A 25,650-nucleotide genomic window follows, 5' to 3' on the forward strand; every position below is an offset into this window, starting at 1 on the left:
AACTAAAAACACACAACTATGTACTGGGGGTTTTGGGGAGAAAAAGGAAAAATAAAATCTTAAAAAAAAAATTCAGTTACTCTAGAAGAGGGCAGAAAAGAGGAAAAAGGGAACAAAGACTAGATGTCACAAATAACAAGATGATAGATTTAAGCCTAAACGTATCAAGAATCACATTAAGTATAAATGATCTAAACACCTCATTTTAAAAGCAGAGATTGTCAGTGGATGAAAAAGCAAGTGCCAGCTGTATGCTGCCTACAAGAAACCCACATTAAATGTCAAAAAACAAATAGATGAAAAGTAGAAAGAATGGAGAATACTAATCAAAACAAAGTGGGTGCGGCTATATTAATGTCAGAAAAAGATTTCAGAGCAAAGAAATATAGCCAGGGATATAGCGGGTCATTTCATAATAGTTAAGAGGTCAAAGAAATTTTCATGTGTGTGTGTATATGTATGTACACACACAATGAAACATTATTCATCCTTAAAAAAGGAGGACCACCATTTGCAACCACATGGATGAACGTGGAGGACATTATGCTAAGTGAAATAAGCCAGACACTGAAAGAAAAAAACTGCATGATCTCACTTTTATGTAGAATGTAAAAAAAGTTGAATACATATAAGCAAAGAGTGGAACAGTGATTACCAGGGGTGAGGAGGTATGGAATATGGGGAGATTTGGGTCAAAAGGTACAAAGTTGGAGTTACATAAGGCGTATAACTCTAGAGATCTAATGTACAGCATGATGACTATAGTTAATACTGTATTGAATACTGGAAATTGGGTAAAAGAGTAGATTTCAGGTGCTCTCATCACAAAAAAATATTGTAACTATGTGATGAGATGATGTATTAATTAGCTTGACTGTAGTAATCATTTCACTGTGTATATGTATAATAAATTATTGTGTTGTACACCTTAAATATAAACAATTTCAATTAAAAAAATTTTAATAGTAAAGAGGTCAGTTCATCAAGAGGATATAGTAATCTTAAACATTAATGCACCTATGAAGAGAGCTTCAAAATACAGGAGGTAGAAACTGGTAGAACTGTAAAAAGAAATAGAAAAATCCACAACTGTATTTGAAGATACCACTCTATCAATAATTGATAGAAAAAAATAGATAGAAAATCAGTAAGGATATGGAATGTGGAAACAACACTTAACTAATTTGTCCTAATGGACATGTATACAACACTCTACCCATAACAGCAGAATATAGCACTCTTTTCAAGTGCATGTTAAATATTCACCAAGATAAGCAGTATTCTTGGCCATAAAACCAGTTTCAATAAATTTAAAAGGATTCTAGTCATACAAACTATCTTCTCTGACCAGATGGAATTAATTTAGAAACTAATAACAGGAGGATATTTGGAAAATCCCCAAATATTTGGAAATATTTTGAACTGTGTGAAAATGAGAAATAAAATATAAAAACTTGTGGGTTCCCACTACAGCGATACTTAAAGGAAAATTTACAGCAATAAACACCTGTATTAGGAAGAAGGGTCTCAAATCAATGACTTAGCTTCATCTTCAAGCAAGTAGAAGAAAATAGCAAATAAAACGAAAGTAAGAAGGAAAAAGGATGTAATAAAGATCAGAGTAGAAATTAATGAAATAAAAAACAAAAACTGTAGAGAAAATAAATGAAACCAAAAGTTGATTTTTTGAGATCAATGAAATTGATAAATCGTAGCTAGATTGATCAGAAAAAAAAGACAATAACCAATATCAGGGATGAGAGTGACGGCATTATTACAGATTCTGTATATATTAGAAGATAATAAAAACTTCATGCCAATAAATTCTACAACTTAGATGAAATGGACAAATTCCTTGAAAGATACAAGTTGTCAAAGCCCACTCAAAAAGAAATTGATTGCTTCTTGGCCTTTTGGCTAAGATCAAGTGTAGTATCTCTTCTTACCAGTTTAATATCTGATATGTCCTCTGTCCAAGGACGATGTATTAAATGAATTTTTGAAGCAGGGAGATGGCATAGGAGCTTGCTTTGTCTACTCCACGCATCCACCTGCTATTGCAGTTCTCCTTCAGGGGGATAACTGAGGTTTGAATAAAAGACCTTTACTAAAAAAAAAAAAGAAAAAGAAATCAATAATCTGAATAGCTCTTTATTTGTTAAAGGAATTGAATTTTTATGTAAAAACTTGCCCACAAATCAAAATTCAGACCCAAATGGCTTTATCAGGAAGAAATAATACCAATTCTACATAAACTTTTCCAGAAAGTTAAAGAAGAGAGAATACTTCCCAACTCATTCTACAAGGTCAGCGTTATCTTGCCGCCAAAATGAGACAAAGACATCCTAGTAAAGAAAACCAAGAACCAGTATCCCACATAAATGTAGATGCAAAAATTCTTAACAAAAATTAAACAAACATAATCCAACAGTTATAAAGAGGATGTTGTACACTAAGAGGAAGTGGAGTTTATCCCAGGAATGTAGGTTGGTTTAACATTTGAATATCAGTCAATGCAATGTGTCATCTCAGTAAACACCGAAAAAGCGTTTGACAAAATCCAACATTCATTGTTTGTAATTCACAGCAAACTGAGAATTAAAGAGAACTTCCTCAATAGGATAAAATCCAGCACTGACATACTATTTTCGTGGTAAAATACTGAATGTTTTACCCTGGCAGTCAACAATAAAGCAAGTGTGTCAATTTTTACTACTTCCATTCAACATCATACTGGAGGTTCTAGCCACTGCACTCAGGCAAGAAAAAGGGAAAAAAGGCAAACAGAAAAGAAGAGGTAAAATTGTCTTTATTTGCAGGCAACATGATCATCTATATAGAAAACCTAAGGTGGAAAAGGGCAGTGATGTGATACGAAGCTCAACAGGTAAATAGGGGCCAGGCTATGAAGGTTTTTTAATCTACAATAAGGGGTGCCCAGAGTTTCATAAGGGCAATTCATAACCATTAAACATTTTTTACATTTTTCAGATTTGCAGTTAGAGAGTGTATTTTGATTGCATTGTGGAACATCTGTTGAGGACTTCCTTAAGACTCAAGACAGAGACTTTAGATAGAAGTCTTTGGAAATAGAAATAATATAGATGCAAGATGATAGTTGCCTACACTAAGGCGGTAATGGTAGAGATGGAGAGATGTGAACAGATTTGATAACTGTTCAAAGATGGAATTGACAGAACCTTTACTGCATGTGGGGGATGGGGTATAATGAGGAATGCAGCACGACTCATGTGTTTCAGGCTTGGGAAACTGGATAGGTAGTAGAACTGGTCTGTGAGATAGGTAACATGGGAGAAGGAATAAGGTTGGGGGTAGGAGGTGGGAAGATGAGATGAATTGTAGATATGTGGAGCTCGAAGTGCTTTTCGATAGCCAAGCGATGATGTGCTAGAGGCAGTTTATACAAATATCTGCGTAAGGAGACAAGTTTGTTTGTTTGTTTGTTTGTTTTTATTTTTTTAAGTTTGAGTTCATAATAGTTTACATCATTGTGAAATTTCAGTTGTACGTTACTTGTCTGTCACCACATAAGTGCTCCCTTTCACCCCCTCTGCCCACTTCTCACCCCCCTTCCCCTGGTAACCACTGAACTGTATTTTCTTTGTCCACGTGTTTGTTCGTATCCCACATATGCGTGAAATCATCTGGTGTTTGTCTTTCTCAGTCTGGCTTATTTCACTTAGCATAATTCCCTCCAGGTCCATCCATGTTGTTGGAAATGGGATGATTTTGTCCTTTTTATGGCTGAGTAGTATTCCATTATATATATGTATATACCACATCTTCTTTATCTAATCATCAGTCATTGGGCACTTGGATTGTTTCCATGTCTTGGCTATTGTGAATAGTGCTGAAATGAACATAGGGATACATATTTTACTTTGGATTGTTGATTTCAAGTTGTTTGGGTAGATACCCAGTAGTGGGATAGCTGGGTCGTATGGTATTTCTATTTTTAGTTTTTTGAGGAATCTCCATACTGTTTTCCATAGTGGCTACACCAGTTTGCATTCCCACCAGCAGTGTATGAGGGTTCCCCTTTCTCCACACCAATAACAACACCTGTTATTTTTACTTTTAGTGATTTCAGCCATTTTGACAGGCATAAGGTGGTACCTTAGTGTAGTTTTGATTTGCATTTCCCTGATGGTTAGTGATGTTGAACATCTTTTCATTTGTTTATTGGCCATCTGTATATCTTCTTTGGAAGAATGTCTGTTCACATCCTCTGCTCATTTTTTGATCAGGTTGTTTGTTTTTTTGTTGTTCAGTTGTGTAAGTTCCTTATATATTATGGAGATTAACCCCTTACCGGATATATGATTTGCAAATATTTTCTCCTGAGTGGTGGATTGTCTTTTTGTTTTGATCCTGATTTCTTTTGCCTTGCAGAAGCTCTCTAGTCTGATGAACTCCCACTTGTTTATTTTTTCTTTTGTTTCCCTTGTCTGAGAAGATGTGGTATTCAAAAAGATCCTTTTAAGTTGTATATCAAAGAATGCACTACCTATATTATCTTCCAGGAGTTTTATGGTTTCAGGACTTATCTTCAAGTCTTTGATCCATTTTTAGTTTATTTTTGTGTGTGGCATGAGATAATGGTCTACTTTGATTCTTTTGCTTGTGGCTGTCCAGTTTTCCCAGCACCTTTTATTGAAGAGACTATCTTTTCTCCATTGTATGTTCTGGCACCTTTGTTGAAGATTAGCTGTCCATATATGGGTGGTTTTATTTCTGGGCTTTCAGTTCTGTTCCATTGATCTGTGTGTCTGTTGTTGTACCAGTACCATGCTGTTTTGATCACTATGACTTTGTAGTACATTTTGAAGTCAGGGATTGTGATGCCTCCAGCTTTGTTCTTTTTTCTCAGGATTGCCATAGCAATTCAGGGTCTTTGCCCCATATGAATTTTTGGATTCTTTGTTCTATTTCTGTGAAGAATGTCATTGGGCTTCTGATTGGGATTGCATTGAATCTGCAGATTGCTTTGAGTAGTATGGACATTTTGACTATGTTTATTCTTCCAATCCATGTGCATGGAATCTCTTTCCATCTCTTTATGTTGTTGTCTCTTTCTTTCAGTATTGTCTTATAGTTTTCATTGTATAAGTTCTTCCCTCCTTAGTTAAATTTATTCCTAAGTACTTTATTCTTTTTGTTGCGATTGTAAATGGAATTGTATTCTTGAGTTCTCTTTCTGTAAGTTTGTTATTAGAGTACAGAAATGCAACCGAGTTTTGTAAGTTGATTTTGTACCCTACAACTTTACTGTAGTTGTTAATTATTTCTATTAGTTTTCCGATGGATTCTTTAGGGTTTTTTGTATATAAGATCATGTTGTCTGCAAACAGTGAGAGTTTCACTTCTTCACTCCCTATTTGGATTCCTTTTGTTCCTTTGTCTTGCCTAATTGCTCTGGCCAAAACTTCCAGTACTATGTTGAATAAGAGTGGCGATAGTGGGCATCCTTGTCTTGTTCCTGTTCTCAGAGGGATGGCATTTAGTTTTTCCCCATTGAGTTGATGTTAGCTGTGGGTTTGTCATGTATGGCCATTATTATGTTGAGGTAATTTCCTTCTATCCCCATTTTGTTAAGAGTTTTTTATCATAAATGGATGTTGCATCTTGTCAAATGCTTTCTCTGCATCTATTGAGATGATCATGTGGTTTTTATTCCTCATTTTGTTAATGTGGTGTATCATATTGATTGATTTTCGGATGTTGAACCATCCCTGTGTCGTAAGGAGACAAGTTTTGAAGTGAAGTAATAGATGGGAAGATACCAGATGATAATTGAAGCCATGGGAATGGAAAAAATTGCCTTGGGAGAGGATGTAATACGAGTAGAAAGTGGGCTTGGGAGAGAAACCAGTTTATAAAGGAAGAGGGACATGAAAGTGAGATTAGGAAGGGTGAATCAAAGGGGTAAGGGAAAAACCTAGAGAAAGTGTTATGGAAAGAGATGCTTTTGGAAAGGAGAAAGAGGGTAATATTGTCAAATGCTGCTGAGAGATGTCTTAACTAGCAATTATATAGAGGTTACTATGGACCAAGCACTGTTGTAAACAGTTTTGCATGTATTCATTTAATTTTCTCAACAATCCTTTGGGCCAGATATTGTTAGATCTCAATTTTGCAGATGAGAAAAGTTAGGTACAGAGAACTCAAGTGACTTGTCCAAGAACGTGCATAGCTAGTAAGTGACAGAATCCAGATTTGTACTCATGCAATTTGACTTTATAATTTGTGCTCTTGACCAGCAACATAAAAGAGAAAAGTGACAAATGGATTTAACAATAAGGCTTTCACTGATAACTTTAGTCAGTTTTAGTGGATCAATGGGGGCAAAAATCTGATTGGAGTAGAACAAGGAATGTATGAGAAAGGGGAGGTGCAAACAATTCTTTCATGAAACTTGGGTGTGAAAAGGAAGAGTAGGGACAATAGGAGAATGCTGTTTGAAATTTAGGAAGGGCTTTCTTAAGATTTGCAGAACTTAAATAAGTTTAAATACTGATGAGAGCAGGTAAGTGAAGAGAAGGGTTGAAGAGACGTGGGAGTTGGGGGGGGACACAGAGAGCGTCTGAACAAGATGAAAAGGCAGTAGTGAATGGGATCCATAGCAAATATAAATGGAGGGCCCCCAGGAGGGGTAAGACCTCTTTTATTGTCACAGTGGGGAAGAAGGAAAGCATGGATGTGGATGCATATAAACTTGTAGGTTTCCTGCTGTTCCAACTCCTTCAATCTCAATTTCTCTCTCTCTCATAGATTTGAAACAGAGATGAGAATTCTCTGTGTCAGCAAGTTACTGCCCATTTAACTTGGACTTCTGTTGGCTAACGGGGAGAGGGAAGAGCATCCTTCTACTTTGCTATTGAAATACAGGTTTCTAACACTGAGCTGGGGAAGTCTTTCTGGTACTCGCATGGAGGACTTTCTACCACTTTTGAAGAATCACATTTGCAATTACCACAAAACGAACATACTACTTGGTATTCCGTACTGGGGTAATTCTGTATTGATAGAAAAGGTCAAGTATAAAGATAATGTGCAAAATATTCAGCTAGAGGTGAATAGTAATCATGATACGCAGTATTTCTTTATAAACAATTGTCTAGAACGTGGGGTCAGCAAACTACAGCCTACTGCCTGTTTTCGTAAGTGAAGTTTCGTTTGGAACTGTATTGGAACATAGCCACTTCCATCCTTGATGTATGTCTGTGGCAGTTTTTGCACTACAATGTCAGAGTTAAATAGTTACAGCAGAGACTATGGCTTGCGAAGCCTAAAATATTTACTATTTGGCCCTTTTGAGAAAAAACTTGCTGACCTCTTGTCTAGAATAATAAAGCAGTAAAGACTTGGAAAAAGTTTTTGAGAAAAAGAAGATACTAAAAATGTGAAGGGAGTTAGAAAAGTAAAAGATATTTAGGATATATTGCTAAATTAAAATATCACTTTACAAACCAATATAGATTATATCTTAACCTCATTTTTATTTTAAAAACATATTAAAATATTAATATTAGTTGTTTCTGAATGGTGAGATTACACTTGATTTTTATTTTATTATTCGTTCTTATGTGTTTTCTGATTTTTCTGCAGTGAACATGCCTTACTGTGTTATTAATAAAACCAACTAGTAGTAGACTAGGACGAGAATATAGAAGCTAAAGCAAATTAGAATGTGACGAATAGGGACTTGGGCAGGGACAAGCAAAGATGAGATGTCCTGGAAGGTGCATTTAAAAAATGCTTATTGTTGGTTACCAAAAAAGTTGGAGAAATTTTTTGATCATGCCACTAAAAACACTTTTATGTTAATTCCTTATATTTAACCCGCGTCTGACATGAGCGCTGCCTGAAAACATAGTTTCCCACAAAAAACAAAAAAGAGAGAAAAGAGACTTACATAAGTTATAAATTATATTTAGGCTTTTTTTCCTATTTCCAAAGATATAGATCTTTAAAGTTTAGTTTATGGAGATGTTCTTAATTTTTGTGATTTGTAGACAGTGCTTTATATTACTAATTTATTTTTAATTTGAAAAATTAAAATCAGTTATTTAGCAATAAATAAAACCTATACTTTAATATGTATGAAGTTGAGGGCTTTGCTTTATAAGAAGTCACAATTATGTCTTTGAAAAAAGGTGAACAGCTTTTATTTGGGCAAAAATAAGTCAAATTACAGACAGTAATCTTTTCAGTGAGGTACTGTTATTAACCAGATGCGACTTGAAGTAGTTTTACTGTGATGCTCTATTCTAATATCTGCGCTGTGGCACTACACAGGTGCTTACTGTGAAGTTCAGTGGATCTTGACAAGTATTAAGCTGATTTCAGTGGCTTTACTGTTAGGAATCATTCAAACAGAAGAGAAACCAGTTTTTATCAAATCTCGTATTTTAAGTCAACATACTTTTTGTTTAAATTATTATTATGAGTGACATTTATTATCTCTGTAGTGACCAGATCAGTTGTTGAGAGCAATCTCAAGATTGAAACTTAGGACACAAACTACTGACTTGCCCATAAATTGTCATGCAAAACAGACAGACAGAAACCCAAAGCAAAAACAAGCCAAAAGACACTTGTTCTCTGGGTCCTTTAAATATGAGTCTATAAATAAGTTGATGATTTATTAACTATAATTAAAATATAACTTGTAAGAGAAATTCTTATATAACTTTGTTAAAAAAAAGAATGCAAATCAATAGAGAATGAGCCTCAGAACAAGAATATATGTGGGTATATGTAGCGTTTTTATGTAAAATGTAAAATTTGAGCCTGTGTATCAACTAAAAATGTAAATAATTATATAAAATTAAATAATTCAATTATACATTTATAATTAAACACACATATATACATGTGTATAATGTGTATGTGTATACACATGTATATATATGGTGTATGTGTATAATTATATCCATCTGTTCCACTGACTAGTGTGACAGTGAATAATGGAATGATTTTGAATGAAAAATTTCAGTAATAAGTATATTTAAAAGAAATTTCCTGTTAATGAAATCCATTATATTACGGAATTCTCTTAAAGGGAAGTGGTAGAAATCTTGCTGCTTGTTATTTAACAGTGCACTGAAAAAATCCACACATTGTTGGGAGCAAACTTCATCAGCCGGAGATGTACAAGATATCCTAATAGATCTTATCTGTATCTGACATTTATTTTTCAAGTTGAGTTTAATCATAATGTAGACTGGAATCTGTTTTTGTTGCTTATGCAAGCACCCTCTTTTTTTTTTTTTTAATTAATGTGTTTCTCATTTATTCAGGAAGTCTCTAATGACATTTGGGGAGGGGAAGACTTATTAGCTTCCTTCCTGAGTAATGCAGCTTTTATTTCTTGTTGCAGTTGTGGTCTCAGCCAAAAACCAATGTTGGACAGAAGGAGGGAGTAAGGAAAGAGGATAGGAGGGAGGGAAGGGTGAAGGGAGGAAGGGCTAGAAAGAAAAGAAGAAAAAACAAAAAAGGCAAACAGGAACATTAACTATACTTGTATAAAAATGTAAAAAATTGTAAAATGTTCTGCTAAAACAGCAAGATCCTGTCTTTGTCTCATTTCTACTGTCTGCTGCTCTGATGATATCATTCTATTCAAATATAAATAAATGAAGCAATATGTATATTTTTGGTGATGATGTTGCTGTTACTGAATTTCTAAGTAATAGAAACATTTTAAAGGAGAGTTGTTCTGGTTATACTTTTTTCTGAATTTTCATATGACTACTGGAAAATAGCTAGCCATCTCATATAGCTTTCTAAGTTTACTTCAGTAATATATATTAACATTGTGAGTAAATTCTGCCCAAATCTGAGATCTGGGAGATAGCTGGAGAGTAGTGAGTGGAGAGGTGCAGGGCGGGGTGTGTCAACTCCTGTTGGGGAAAGAGTTTCAGCATTTGATCATACATATTTGATCTAACGACTTTTATATTAAAAGCTATGGAAGGTAAAATTTGACAAAATCTTAGCTGATGGGGATTTTGAGAGGGAAAAGTTCCTGGAAGGAGATGGATTTCAAAAGGCTCACAGACACTACTCTGAGATATTAAAATGACACTTTCTAAATCATCCTTAGGGTTTTGAAAGGTAACTATTTGAGTCTTCTTTCCAAATTATTATAATGCTGCAAGTATTAGGTTGCATTCCACTCTTCATTTGTCAAAGATCAAGTGTCTCGTCCATTTTCACAACTTTGCTTTCAAGTTTTGCTCCACATGAAGTGAAGAAAAAGTAAACCAACATTTTGGAGGATTGTTTCCCCCTTTTCAAATCCTTCTGAAATAAATCCTTTTCCTGAAAGATTCTCATATTTTTATAATTAATCTCTCAGCCTTTGTGATTTCTGTAAATCTGCAAGTTGTCTTAGAGAAAATAAAACATAAAAGGTAGTTACAGACTAGGGTCACGAGTTCCGGAATATGTACATGTGCACATTTCATCATGGCTCTGTTCGACCTTATGATACATTTATGTGGAAAGTAAACTCCGTGTTGTTAATCAAATCACTGAGGGTTTAAGTGACTCTCCCAAAGCCACATAGAAAATGGGTGATAGGGCTGGAGTGAGGATCCAGGCCTTCGCGGCTGATGCTCAGCAGTGATGCAGTCTCATTATCGCCATCGTTTCTTGGATTCCTACTGGGCTCGCAGTCCTCCTCCTGGCAGTTTGTAGCCTCCCTCAGAAGCTCTGACCTATTTTTAATGTTGCCTTTGCGAGTGAAGAGATAATATTACATGCTGTGTTTTACACATTGCTGTGGAAAATGGATGAAGAAAAATTTATAAATTCCATACCTACTCGGCATTTTCATGCTCTTTATAATTACGAAAAGTCTATCACCATTCGAGTCATAAGTTAACTAAAACATTAGACTATCTCAAACTGTATTTTGTTCTACTCCCTCCTCCCCCACATGTGTACCCTCACATTATTTTCTGTAAATCTTGTTTTAGTTTGTTTTGACTACGTAAATCTCTGGTTTCTTCATGTAGTTTCTGATTATAATTTGATAAGTGGTTTATTCTTCTTAAATATGGGTATTTATTCTAAATATATATACTATGTGAAACCAAGTCATTTGAATGTAACAGCTAATGCTGAACATACCTCGTAGACTCTTGTTTGCTTATGTATCTCTCAATACAGGAATTAACACAGGTATTCACACATTCAAGAACTCGCTTCGTGTGTTGTTGGCTTCATGCTACAAAGCGAAATAAATCTGTTTCCAATTTTTTCCTAAACCCAAATGAGTATACCTGGGAAAGGAATATGAGAGAGATCACAAATATGTATCGAAGGTGGTTAGTAAAACATGAGTTTTGCTCACTTATACCTTTTAATGCTCAATTGTTTTCTTAAAATAGGCTGCATCTTGATCTTAGAAATTCCCTGAAATGTATAACTAGCATAAAAAGTATAATAACTTTAAAAATATTTAATAGATATCAGCATCTTAAAAAAATAGTCTTGAGCCAGCCGTGCTGGCCTAGTGGTTAAAGTTCTGCGCACTCCACTTCAGCAGCCTGGGTTCAGTTCCTGGGCACAGAACCACACACCTCGTCTGTCAGCAGCCATGCTGTGGTGGTGGCTCACATAGAGGAACTAGAAGGACCTACAACTAGAATATACAACTAGGTACTGGGGCATTGGGGAGGAAAAAAAAGAGAGAGAGAGCGCAAGATTGGCAACAGACGTTAGCTCAGGACAAATCCTTCCCAGAAAAAAAAAAGTCATGTAGGTATTAAAAAAAAAAATTACATATGACATAAAAATAAGCATAAATTCAGTTGTTTCTGACTACAATTGATAAATTATACATTTTTTAATTCCAGAAAACTTAATTCTATACCATGTTCAGTACTGAAATATAATTACTAAATCCTTTACTTGACAGGTGACCATCAAAAAATTTTAAGCAAAATTTAAATTGAGAACTTTACTGGAGGAAATTCAGTTCCATTCCTTTATGTAAGAAAAATACTTTTAATAAGTAGTAGAGAATAAGTAGAAAATTTCCCTTGGAGAGTCATTTGTTATTCAAGGTTTCACATTGAGAAAGATTGATTCTAGACTTCCAAAATGTTATGTTAACTCTGCATAAAACCAACATTTGTATTTCTAAAAGTTTTTAAATTATGAATATAATAAAACTCCAAAAATGGTTACCTAAGGTGCTTCACTTGAACTGCCATTAAGTAGGAAACCTGTGCTTGTGCATGTGTTAAATATCCTCTGAATATAAAAATCATCAGATTTATTGTTATGAAGCAGATACATATACTTAAGGAAAAATAAGGTCATGTTTTTCTAATTTCTGAAGTCTGAGCTTTCTTTTTTCTATGATTCCTCTACTTATAGTAAAATATGATGCCTGTGTTTTGGGAGCTCAGAACTAGCTTGATAAGTATAAGTTCTTATCCATGATTCTATGGAATATAAACAAGATGCCAAGTCCTAAAATTATATTTATGTGGTTAATCAAGTAGAGATTTATCAATCATGTTAGATTTTTGTAGAGAATGAAATTGTCCCATTCAACTCAGTTAAAATCAACTGAGGGCTATTTTGAAGTTTTAGACCATTTGTGCAAATTCAAAATAAAGATTAAATAGTGGATCAGTGTGATTTTTTCATCCCTCTGTTTTTAAAATATTTAAACTGTTGCTTTTCATTTTCTCATTAATGAAATTACTTTGGTAAAAGAATTTGGAGTAGTTTAATACGATGTGTTTGTAACATTATTTATTGAACACCTAGCTATTAAGTCTAAGGTGGTGAATGAGGTTTCGTTGGATAATAGAGACTATAGGACGTTATCATGGTCTTGAAGTAAAGAGTCAAAACCCAACACATGAAAAGTTGAACAAAAAAATTTAATGTTGGTGTCAGAGATAAAAATAGTATCAGAAGCATAGTTATGCTTTCCAAGTTTCAGAAAATGGACTTGGAGTATAAAATATAGCTAAGTACTAATTAACGTTTAAGTACAACAACGTAGAGTAAAATTCATTTACGCTGAAGTTTAATCAGTCCAGCAGCAAGCAGGAGTAAATGTATCAGAGATACTCTTTTATTTCTTTGAACTGTGAATCTGGACATGTATCTTTAAGATGGGAGTTGGGGGGAGAGTATGGGGAAGTGTAACAAAAAAGTAAAGGCGATGTGGTATCCTTTTGAGAGAAGATTGCTATCTAGGAAAAGATGGCACAAAAGGAGAGAATGGATGCACCAAAACCCATTGACCTTAAGATTATAATTTCTTATGGTGCTTTAAAAAATCATAATGTGTTATTAACAGGCAGTCAATCAATAAATGTTCAGTAAAATCACTGTCATAATAATAACTCTTTATAGAAATAATTTTTGGACAGATCATTCATTTATTTTTTCAATAGATACTATCAAACCATTGTATATGGAGGGTATTGAGGTGTAGGCACTCTTCTTCTTTCCAAGGGGCTTATAGTTTTAGCGTGGTGGAGCAGATGCATATACAAAACTATAACAGGATGCAGGATACATGTAGGAAGGTAGTAGAAATAAAGCCTGGAAACCCACTTCAGATTCAGAGCACAGAGGGCCTTATTATAAGGCTAAGAAATGTAGAATTAATTTAGGTAGATGGGATTCATGGTAGATATTTGAATGTGTCAGTGACATGATTAGAGCAGAGGTATTTGATAGTGCCATTTGACATTGTCAGAGCAAAATGAGGGATTGAATGATGAGAAAGATAAAGGCAGAAAGGTAGATCAAATGCTATTTTATTTCAATGGTACAGTTAAGGTATGGTAATGACTGAACCAGGGCTTCAACATTATAGATGAAAAGGGAGAAAGATGATTTTGAAAAATTTGGAAATTCAGAATTTTTAAGCCTTGGAGCGGGATGGTAGCTCATCAGTTACAAGTTTACTTTGCTAATTTAAAACATGTGACATACCTTGCTCATTAAGCATTTACACTGCTCTTTCTTAGATAAAAATGAATTAATATCCTAATTAAGTTTGTACAAACTTTTAGTTTGTAAAAGATAAGACTACTTTTCTAATATTCATGACCCGCATTAGTAAATCCAATGGAGGAAGAAACAGGAAGCACCATTTTTTACTCATTTCCCTTTAATTCATACAAATGTCTTGAAATGTTGTTTAGGCAGAAGTGATATACATTAGATCCATAGTTAAAATATTTTCTTAAGAAATCTAGGCCTGATTTAGTGTTGTCTGAACATATATTTCTTGATAGACTCCATTTCGTTTTTGGTCAGGATTTGCCCTTTTACTCTAAAGGCCCAAACTATGAGTGATGATTGCTCTAGGTGAAAATTCCTAACAATCATTATTCCAAAAAATTCCAAGAGAATTCTTTGTGAGTGATTCTTGAGAAAATGTATATATTCAGACTCTACAGAATGTATTTTAACATTTTAAATTTTATGTTTATAAGATTGGCACTTTCTTTTGAAAAGTCATTTTTTATAAAGATAGTTGATCCGTAAATCTGATTTTTCTCTTCTAGTAGCGTGACCAACAGTTACCGTGAATTCATAATATTTTACTAAAGTCAGTGGAGAGGAGAAATAGAAATGACACTTGTTCTAAGAAAATTAAGGCCTTTTTAACAGAGACTAGCAGTTTTATCTTTGGACATATATGTTCTGCTAATAAAGAATTTTATCCCTTAGACCTCAAAGACCTATTATAAATGTAGCTTAAGCCTCAAAAGGACTAAAGCTCTTGAAAGGTAAGGTTCAAGACACTGAAAAAGTATTTATACATATTGTGGGAGAAGCATACTTTTTCTAATTAGTTCTCCTACGTAGAGAGAAAGACATTTTCAAATTTTACCTAAAAATTAACTTCTATACAGTGATATAACTGAAATTGCATATCATGGATTATACACTTGATTGGGTTGAGGTATAGAATAATCATCTGAAAGAGAACATTATGCAGGGTAGCTTAGGAATGAGGAACATAAGCTTTGAAATCAGAACTGAATTGAAAACTGTAATTTTACTACATAGTTACATATGACCTGGATAAGCTGGATAGCATATTTGTGCCATAGCTTTCTTATTCATAAAGTAGAAAATATAATGCTATTCACGGCTACTGTAATGATTCTATGAGGTCGTATACAACACTCAGTACAATGCCTAGCACCCAGTAGGCACTCAATAAATGGTAGCCATTGTTCTTGATTTTAATAAGATCAACTAGGCTTATACCTAAACATTCCCTTTAAAACTGTTAGAGGCAAGAGGAAGGGAAGGGGATTTCATTTGTCTAGGTCACCAAGAATGGAGTGGACATCAGATTCTGGGCGCATAGGTTCATGACGAAGAAATCAAAAATAAAATATTCTCTCTGCCTTCTTACAAGTCAGTTTTTCTCTTCTGGCCACTTCTGTAACATTTTTATGGTATCGGAATTAAAGATTTTGCATTAACACTGTTTCCCCTCCTAATTTGGCATATACTGCTTTGCATTATACAATGCTTATTTTAATGTTCGTATAAGCTGCCCTGCTGTGCCCTTGAAAGCACAAAACATGTCTTGTTCGTTAGTATTGCAGAGTACGTCACACCAAGTACATACTCAATAGAGTACATACTCAACAAGTATCATAAATGAAATCACTGAATCTCAGTTATTTCATATACTGTGCCTGAGAGTCAGAGGTACTTGGTTCTTTATCACTTTAACCACAATAAAGTACATGGTGACATTTTTGGACTTCATTCACAAACCTCATTATTTCTATGATGATTATTAGTAGTATTACTACTAATTATTTTTATTATTATTTCTTAAAATGATTTTATGTTTTGTATTAGTCAAAGTACATAACTGATTGTAAAAACAATCCCAAATCTCAGTGCCTTAATATAATAAAAGTTTATTTCTTGCTATGTCAGCCTAGAGTGGGTAGGATTGTCAGATAAAACATAGGATCCCCAGGAGGAGTGATATTTGTAATAAGCATCATGGCTGCATAAGACAACAACTATTCCCCTCCTTCAACAACAAAAATTCAGCATCCACCCACAAACAGAAGTGCCTTTGTGAGAGTTGTGGGACCTTGTGGTTGTGGGAGTCGTTGCACGATAGGCCAGGGTACCCGGGAGGAGCCTCAACCATGGGTGGTGCATCAGGTCATAGTCAGACAGTCTTAGGTACGAGGTGTGGAACCTCTAGGAGACTATGAAGCAGTTTTGAGCCCTCTCAGCTGTGGTGCGGGAATGCCTACAGAACAGTGACTCAGGTAGTCACTTTCAGATGAGAGAAGCTTGGTGAAAGTCCAATTTTCCAGAGAAGTTCCAGCACTCCATGGAGGGAAAAAACAAAGCAAAACAAAACGAATTCTCATATATATATATGAATTTGGATGCATTGAAGTGGTAAGAGGAACAGCTTGTCTTTGCTGGCATTGTCCCTCCCCCTGGGCAGCACAGTTTAGGATTAAACTAGACAGTCTGTGATTTCTTCTGTCGGGGGGAAAGGAGTCGGTGAGTGAATGCTTGATGCTTGATTTTCCCAGCTGTGTGACTCACTCTTGAAGAGACTCCGTACTCTCTCACAGCATCACAGCCCCAAGAGCATTCAAGAGGGAGCTCCTTGACTAGTGGGAGGGAGCAGATTGGGAGAGCAGCTTATAAGATTCCTGGAGGGCCTTGAAAGGATGAGGTTCCTGCTGACTGTGTTCTGGTCTCCATCAGGAAGCCTGCACACAGGCAAAGGGGAGGTCTTCACGCACCGATCCCCCAAGCTGACCCACGGGCACCCTCAGTGCACTACACGCCAAAACCACTCTTCCTTGGCTCTGAAGCTGGCTCCCTGTGCAGCTCCCATGGCTCTGATAGGCATGGAGCAAGTGCAGAAAACAGGCCAGGGTCTATGGGCAAGGGAGAAACCGCAAACTTGAGCTGTGGCGCCACCGTCAAGAAAACAAAAGAGGCTCTCAGCAGCTGGCCTGGTGCATTATAGGATGGAGAGAAGACACACAAGCTTAAGAATTCTGCCACAAAAGGGAGCAAGAAGTGTGGAGCAGTTGTATCTATACAAGGTCAGGGAACACCTCAGAATCTATAGCAGGACTGGCATGAGGTATTGTAACCCTGAAGGCAGTTAATAAAAACTGGAGGAGGTGACTGCTACTTGGAATGTGGAAACAGCAATGCAGAACTCCAAGAAATGTGAAAAATCAAGGAAACATGATATCACCAAAAGATCACAATAATCTTCCAGTAACCAAACCCAGCGACATGGAGATCTACAATTTACCTGATAAAGAATTTTAAGGAAACTCAGTGAGCTATAAGAAAACACAGTTCAACAAAATCAGGAAAACAGTATGCAATCAAAATGACAAATTTAGGAAAGAGATAGAAATCATAATAAAGAACCAAACCAGAAATTCTGGATCTGAAGAATTCAATGAATGGAATGAACATCGCAATACAGACCATCAGTATCAGAGTAGACCAAATAGAAGAAAGAATTAATGAGATAGAGGGAAGGAACTTTGAAATAACCTGGTCTGAGGAGAAAAAAGAATGAAAAAGAGTGAAGAAGGCCTATGTAATCCATGGGCCACTATCAAAAAAACCAATGTCCAGATCATTGCAGTCCCAGAAGGAGAAGAAGGAGAGAATGGGACAGATAGCTTATTTAAAGAAATAATGGCCAAGAGCTTCCCACCCAACATTGGAGCACCTAAACCTGGGGAGAGATTTGGACATTCACATTCATGAAGCATATAGATTACTCCATTATTTCAATCCAAAAAGACCTTCTCCAAGACATTATAATAAAACTGTCCAAAACCAAAGACAAAGAATCCTAAAGGCAACAAGAGAAAAGAATATTATGACCTAAAAAGAAACCCCCATCGGGCTGTCAGCTGATATCTCAGCAGAAACCTTACAGGCCTGGAGAGAATGGGACAATGTATTCAAAGTGCTGAAAGAAAAAAATTGCCAACCAAGAACACTCTATCTGGCAAAGTTATCCCTAAGAAATGAAGGAGAAATTAAAACTTTCCCCGACAAACAAGAGGTGAGGGAATTCATTACCACTAGATCTGCCTTAGAAGAAATGCTGGAAGGAGTTCTTCAAGCTGACATGAAAGGATGCTAACTAGTAACATGAAAACATATGAAAATATACAACACACTGATAAAGGCAAATATATAGCCAAATTCAGAAAACTCTAATACTATAATATGATATGTTAAGCACTTGACTCTAATATAAAGCTCAAAGGATAAGAGTATTAATAATTATAGCTACTATAATTAATGAATACAGAATATAAAAACAGGCAAATTGTGACATTAAAAACATAAATGGGGGAGTAAAAGGGTAGAGGTTTTGTATGTGATTGAAGTTAAGTTGTTATCAGCATAATATAGATTGTTATATTTTATATGTCACTTGGTAACCACAAGCCAAATCTATAGTAGACTCAGAAAAAATAAAGACAAGGGAATCAGAGCATACAATCTGGAAAATCACCAATTCACAAAGGAACACAGCAAGAGAGTCAAAAAAGAGCAGGGGAACTACAAAACAACCAGAAAATAATTAATAAGATGGCAGTAGTAAGTCCTTACATATCAATAATTATTCTAAATGTAAATGGATTGAATTCTGCAAAAGGCAGAGAGTGGCTGGATGGATAAAAGAAACAAGACCCAAGTATATGCTGCCTCTAAGAGACTTGCTTTAGCTTTAAGAAAACACATAGGCTCAAAGTAAAGGGATGGAAAAAGATACTCCATGCAAGTGGAAACCAAAGGACAGCAGGGGTAGCTATACTTATATCAGACAAAATAGACTTTAAGGCAAAAATGTAACAACAGACAAAGAAGGTTATTATATAATGGTGAAGGGGTCAACTCATCAAGAAGACATAACAATCATAAATATATACACACCCAACATTGGAGCACCTAAATATATTGAGCAAATACCAGCAGATCTTAATAGAGAAATAGACAACAATGCAATAAGAATAGAGGATTTCTGTACCCCAAATTCAGCAATGGATAGATCACCCAGATAGAAAACAAACAAGGAAATGGACTAGAACCATACTTTAGGCCAAATGGACCTAACAGGCATATATAGGAAGAATACACATTCTTCTCAAGCACACACACAACATTCTCAAGGATAGATCATATGATAGGTCACAAAACAAACTCATTGATTCTTTGACCTACCCAAGAGTTGTTGAATGCCTGCTCTTTGCAGGATAGAGTATGTATAATTGACACTATGTATGAGTATGCATAATCACTTTAAAGACAACTATCAAATATAACCCTTGATATACTCAATGTCATGCTTTTTTAGTCATATAAATAGTGATGATAGTTTTGTTTTAATCCCCAAATAGGCTACCTCCTGATTCTCGTGGTGGTCACTGACATTTCAAGATATTTGCCTAGAGTGAATCATGTCATTTGTGGCCTAGTTGCAGAAGAGACTAATTTATATGAGGATTAGCTCTTCAATCTCATCAGCATTGTCTTCTATCCCACTAACACACCCCAAATGAAAAGAGAAATATGTTATAGTTAATATTTTTAGGTAAATTAATTTTTAGGCTTTGATCATAGAAATTCCATAACATAATTTTGGTTTCTTTATTAAACAATGAAGTTGGAAAAGCTCAGTGAGATTGGAATATGTTAAGGATGTTAATCATAACCTATCATGTCTTTAGAGAAAATTAACAAATTTTAAAATATTTCAAAATTCCTTTAGAAAATGAATCTAATTTTTCCTAGAGTAGATATAAAGTGCTACAATAATACCACAATTTTTGAAAATAAGGTACTCTTTCCCCTCCTGTGTTTTAATTAGGCATATAGATGAAGTTTTAAAAATTAAGACATAGAAACAAATCTAAATCTTAAAGGGAAATAAAACCTCATGTTTGCCTTAATTTATGTTTCATGGAGAAGTGTCATCTTAGAATCATTTTTCTAGATAATTTCTTTAGTTTTCCCACCTACTTTTCACTGAAAGGCATAAAGTTATAGAATAGCTGAGTATTTAATATCTGCCAGGCCCAGTATTCTAAGCACTTTTCATGTATTAACTCATTTAATTTTCGTAGCAACCAACGTAATTGAGGTAGGTACTCTTGGTCATTCTCATAGTTCACATGAAGAAACTGAGGCAAAGAGAGTTTAAGACTAATTACTCAAAATTTGTTGAAGACTGTCCTTTCCCTGCTGAGGTACCTTGGCACCTTTGTCAAAAATCAAATGACCACTTAAGTCTGAGGCTATTTCTGGACTCTGTGTGTCTTCCAACTTTGTTCTTCTTTTTTTTTTTTAAGATTGTTTTGGCCATTCTAAGTATTTTACATTCTGTATAAATTTCAGAAATAGCCCATCAGTTTCTACATAAAAATATCTGAGATTTTGATTGGGATAGTGTTGCATTTATAGCTCAATTGGGGTGAATCAACATCTTGAAAATATTAAATCTACTGTTTCATGAACATGTTATATCTCTCCATTAATTTAACTCTTCACTTTCTCTGAGCAATATTTTGTGGTTTTCACGGCACAGGTCTTAAACATATTTGTTAAGTTTGTTCTGAATATTTCATTTTTTTTTGTAATTGTTAATGGTATTTTTTAAGTTTTATTTTGCAATTATTTGTTCATAGCCTATTTAAATTCAATCAAGATTTATATTTAATCACTTTTTTGAGGACTCCTATGTATGTGATCATGTTGTTTGTGAATAAAGACAGTTTTACCTCTTTTTTTCCAATCTCTATGCCTTTTATTTCTTTTTCTTGCCTTATCGCTGTGGCTAGGATCTTGAATAAAATGTCAAGCAGAAATAGTGACAATGGACGTCTTCACTTTATTCCTGACCCTAGAGGAAAGCATGCAGTGTTTCATCATTAAATATGACTCTAGCTATAGGTTTTTCATAGTTGGAACTTTATCAGGTTTAGGAAGTTCCTTTCTGTCTTTATTTTGCTGAGAGTTTTTTTTTAATCATGGATAGGTCTTCAATTTTGTCATATACAAATCCTTTTTCTTTACTTATTGAGTTGATCATGTGGTTTTACACCTTTCTCTTGTCAATATTAATTTTTAAATATTAAACCAACCTTGCATTTCTGGGAAAAATAAATCTCATTTGGTCATGATGTATTACTCTTTTTTTATATATTGTTGTGTTCTAATTTTCCTAATATTTTGTTAGAGATACTGGTGTGTACATTTTTGAGAGATGGCGGTCTGTGTTTTCTTTTCTGGTATTTTCCTTGTTGGGTTTTGGTGTCAAAGTAATACTGGCCTCATAAAATGATTTGCAAATTTTTATTCAGGCCTGGAGTTTTGTTGGTGGGAAGGTTTTTATTAAGAATTTATTTATTAAATGTAGAGCTATTTAGATTTTCTGTGTCATTTAAGGCCTGTTATGGTCATTATTTTTTCTTTCAAGGTACTTGTCCATTTCTTCTGTGTTATCAGATGTATTGGTGTACAGTTATTCATAGTATTCCCTTTTCACATCAGTGGGGTAACTATTGCTATCCCCTGATAAAGGTGATTTATGTCTTATTTCTTTTCTTGAGTCATGTTTATCAATTTTATTGAATTTTCAAAGAACCTGAATTTTTGTTCTATTAATTTTCTCTTTTTTTCCTCTTTTATACTTTATTGATTTCTGCTTTTGTCTTTACTGTTTTCTTCCTTCTGCTTTCTCTGGCATTAATTTGTTCTTTTTCTAGCTTTTTAACATGGAACTTTTGGCCATTGATTTTAAATCTTCTTTTCTTATGTAAGATTTAATGTTATACATTTCCCCTGTAGCACTGATTTAGCTACATCCCCTAAATTTTGGTATATTTTATTTTCATTATCATTCAGTGTAAAATATTTTCTAATTTCTCATGCAATTTCTCTTTTTATCTATATATTAATTAGAAGAATACTGTTTAATTTCCAAGTGTTTGGAGATCTAAAAATATTTTCTTGTTTTTAATTGCTAATTTAATTTCACTGTGATCAGAAAACATATGTTGTATGTTATCTTTTTAAATTTATTGAGACTTGTTTAATGGCCCAGCATATCATCTATTTTGGTGAATGTTTCAAGAAAACACATAAAAGAATGTGCATTCTGCTATTTTTTTAGTTTTGTGTTTTATAAATTTAATTAAATGGAGTTGAGTTATAGATTTGTGCTAGTCTTATATATCCCTACTGATTTTCTGTGTACACATTCTATCAATTATTAGAGAGATATTTGAAACAATTGCTGGGAATTATTCTATCAATTATTATTAGAGATAAGTGTTAAAATCTCTACCTATAATTGTGAACTTCTCAATTTCTCTTTTCAGTTCTGACAATCTTTGTTTCATGCACTTTGAAACTCATTAATTAGGTGCATATAAATTTAGGATTATTTTGTCTTTTTGATTTGTTGACCCTTTTATTATTTAAAACTGTCCTTTATCTCTGATATTCCTTGTCCTGAAATCTAATTTATCTGATATTTATATAGGTACACCAGCTTTGTTATGATAACATTTGCAAGTATATTCTTTTCTGTGCCTTTACTTTTAACTTATATGTGCCTTTATATGTAAAGTAATTTTCTTTGAGTAGCATGTGCTGGATTTTGTTTTATTAGCCACTCTGAAATCTATGCTCTTTTATTACAGTGTTTAGACCACTTATGTTTAGTGTAATGATCTCTATGTTGGGTTGTCTGCTATCTTGTTTTCTATTTGTTCCATCTAATCTTTGTCCCTCTTTTCCTTTTGTTTGACTTTTTTTCTGATTTTTTTAGTACTTAATTTTCAAAATTCTATTTTATCTCTACTATTAGGTATACAGTGATGCATCACTTAATGATGGGCATACGTTCTGAGAAATGTGTCATTAGGTGATTTTGTCATTGTGCAAACATCATAGAGTGTACTTACACAGATCTAGATGGCATAGCCTGCTACACACCTAGGCTGTATGGTACTAATCTTGTGGGACCCTATCATATATGCAGTCCATCGTTGCCCAAAACATCATTATGTGGCACATGAGTCTACTTCTTTATTTATTTGGGGCTTTTTTTGTGATGTAGAAGTTATAATATCACAATTTACTTTTCCTTAGGAAAACAAATTCAAAGTTAGAGAATTATTGCTGATGTGAACTGTGTACATCATTGATTAACCAATTACCAGAATTTTAAACTAAGTAGCTTGTAGTTTGAAGGAGGTAGTTTTAAAGCAAAAATTCATGAGTACTACTTCTGGAGTTCCCTATTAATCTTTCAGATTTGGCTTTGGTTGTATCATAACTTCTTCCTTTGTATTAAGGAACATTCTTGTAATCAAATAGACTTTGTCCTTTCAGGTGTACATTTCCCAACAGAAACTTGGCCCTGTACAGTCATGGCAATACTTCACTCATTATTTGATAGCTCACTTTTCACAGCAATTGTTTCAAATATCTTTTCCAACTGCTCTCAATTCCAGCTCCTCTAAATAACAGCTGATAACATCAGATCCTTTTTGACAGAGAAGACTGAGACCATCTGGAATGAGCTGCATGATAAACTGCTTTCATCTCAACTAATTTCTACATTCTTTACCAATAGGTGATGATAACTTCATCCTTCCTTGCTATCTCGGAAGAAGAGATGTCCTTCTTGCCTGCCTAAACTGTACTCTGAATTTCTTTTTTTTTTTGTCTCTTAGAGACCCTGCTCTCCTAATTTATCATCTTCTTGCACTCTTTCTCCATCTGAGCAAAACTTCCACTTGACTGTCTTGTACTTCTTAACTACCTTTTGACTTCTGTACTATCTTTCTAGCCAACATTTTTAAGTGAGTAGTCCATAGCTACTACCTCTATTTCCTAGCAACTCACTTCCTTCTTCACCTTAGCTTCCACACTACAACTTCACTATAATTACATTTCTTAGCCTGATTAATTCTTTCTTACTTCAACACTAAGCTTCAGACTAATCATATCTAAGAAGCCTTCTCTAAACTCCCAGGATGGACTCCTTGTGAATGTCTTTTTCTTAGTAGTTTGAGTGTTTATTTCCCATTTTATACTGTATTTACTCCTTTAGCGCTGTAATCATGTCTTATTTATATTTATATTTGCAATGTCTGATATATAAGCTCATAATTAATTTTTATAACAGAGCTGAAAGTCAGTATCTTTTCCTTTCCTTTTTTTTTTTTTTTGGTGAGGAAGATTTGCCCTGAGCTAACATCTGTTGCCAATCCTCCTCTTTTTGCTTGAGGAAGATTATCGCTGAGCTAACATGTGTGCCAATCTTCCTCCATTTTGTATGTGGGACACCACCTCAGCATGGCTTGATGAGAGGTGTGCAGGTCCATACCCAGGATCCAAACTTGCGGACCCTGGGCTGCTAAAGTGGAGCATGCAAACCCAACCAGTATGCCACTGGGCCAGCCCCTAAAACTTATTGATCAGTGTGTCATTCAAAATTTTTAATCTTCCATTGAAATTGTCTCCTGTCTTGCCTTCTAAGCCTTTCTGATTTATTCCCTCAGAATTCTTTTTTGAGAGCCTGCAATTTGCAAATGTTTGCTTGGTACCATAAAATTATCATTATGTGTGTTTATGTAGCTTTCAGAGAACTTATCTTTAACACCTCCCAAGTACCTAGGCACAGAAGATTCAGTGATTAGTCAGGCAAAACTCCTTCAACTGAGAGCTTCACTGACTTGAATGAAAGGAAAAAACTGAGATGATTATAATAAGTTATACACCACACTTTGCCAAGTAGGCTGAGCTTTCTCCTATAGGAAGTGAGGTATCTTCATTTGTTTTAAAGTTTTCATGTGAAGAAGTGATATGAGCACATTTGTGCTTATAAAAAGATAATTACTGGCAGCCTAAAATGTGGACGCGAGGGGAAAGAAAAGGAGAAAAACAGGAGGCTGTTGTAACAATCTTTCATAAAAGTTGTTCAAAGACTTGATTATGACAATGGCAATGGGACAAGGATGGGAAAAACTAAAGGTATTTATCCAGCCTTGTCCTTTCATCCATGTTTCAGCTGTGTGTTTTTCTACTGGACTCTCAGACACCTCTACTAGTATATCAACTCAAACTAGAAATGAAAAATGCTAGTAACAATAGCTATTATTTATCGACTCCTTATTTAGTGCCAGACGTTTTTCTGATTGCTTTATCTTAACCCATGATTCCTCTGAATACTCTATTAGGTAAGTACTGTTACTATCCATTTTTTGAAGAAGGAACTATTGCACAGAGAGTTTCAGTAACTAAGGAATGTCACACAGGATCCATATTCTTCTGGGGTATTTTTGTTAAACCATAGTGCTATATTGTCTGAAACCTTAATTGTTTTCCTCCTGCCTTCTCTTCATTAGGCTCTCACTTCTCCATTTCACTATTTCTGCCATTCACTTTTCCAGTCTGAAAACCTGGATTATTTTAAATGCTGGTGTCTCTGCTTTTGGCTGTTCCTCATTCCTCTTTCCTCTTTTTACTGCTGGAGGAAGAGCACTATCATCATGTTATTGAATTGCTTCGTAT

The 25,650-nt window shown here is 34.7% G+C and overlaps 1 protein-coding gene and 1 non-coding gene across 19 annotated transcripts in view; both read left to right on the forward strand.

The window, feature by feature from the left end:
- The window catches only part of SSBP2 (single stranded DNA binding protein 2), a 293,363-nt gene that overhangs the window by 165,269 nt on the left and 102,444 nt on the right, over window positions 1-25,650 (forward strand). The gene's annotated exons all lie outside the window — the stretch shown is intronic.
- On the forward strand, window positions 1,898-2,087 carry LOC111767996 (U2 spliceosomal RNA). Its single transcript, XR_002799957.1, has one exon. It is a non-coding gene; the product is annotated as a U2 spliceosomal RNA (small nuclear RNA).

This window comes from Equus caballus, chromosome 14, assembly GCF_041296265.1.
Source record: "Equus caballus isolate H_3958 breed thoroughbred chromosome 14, TB-T2T, whole genome shotgun sequence".
Classification (NCBI taxonomy): domain Eukaryota; kingdom Metazoa; phylum Chordata; class Mammalia; order Perissodactyla; family Equidae; genus Equus; species Equus caballus.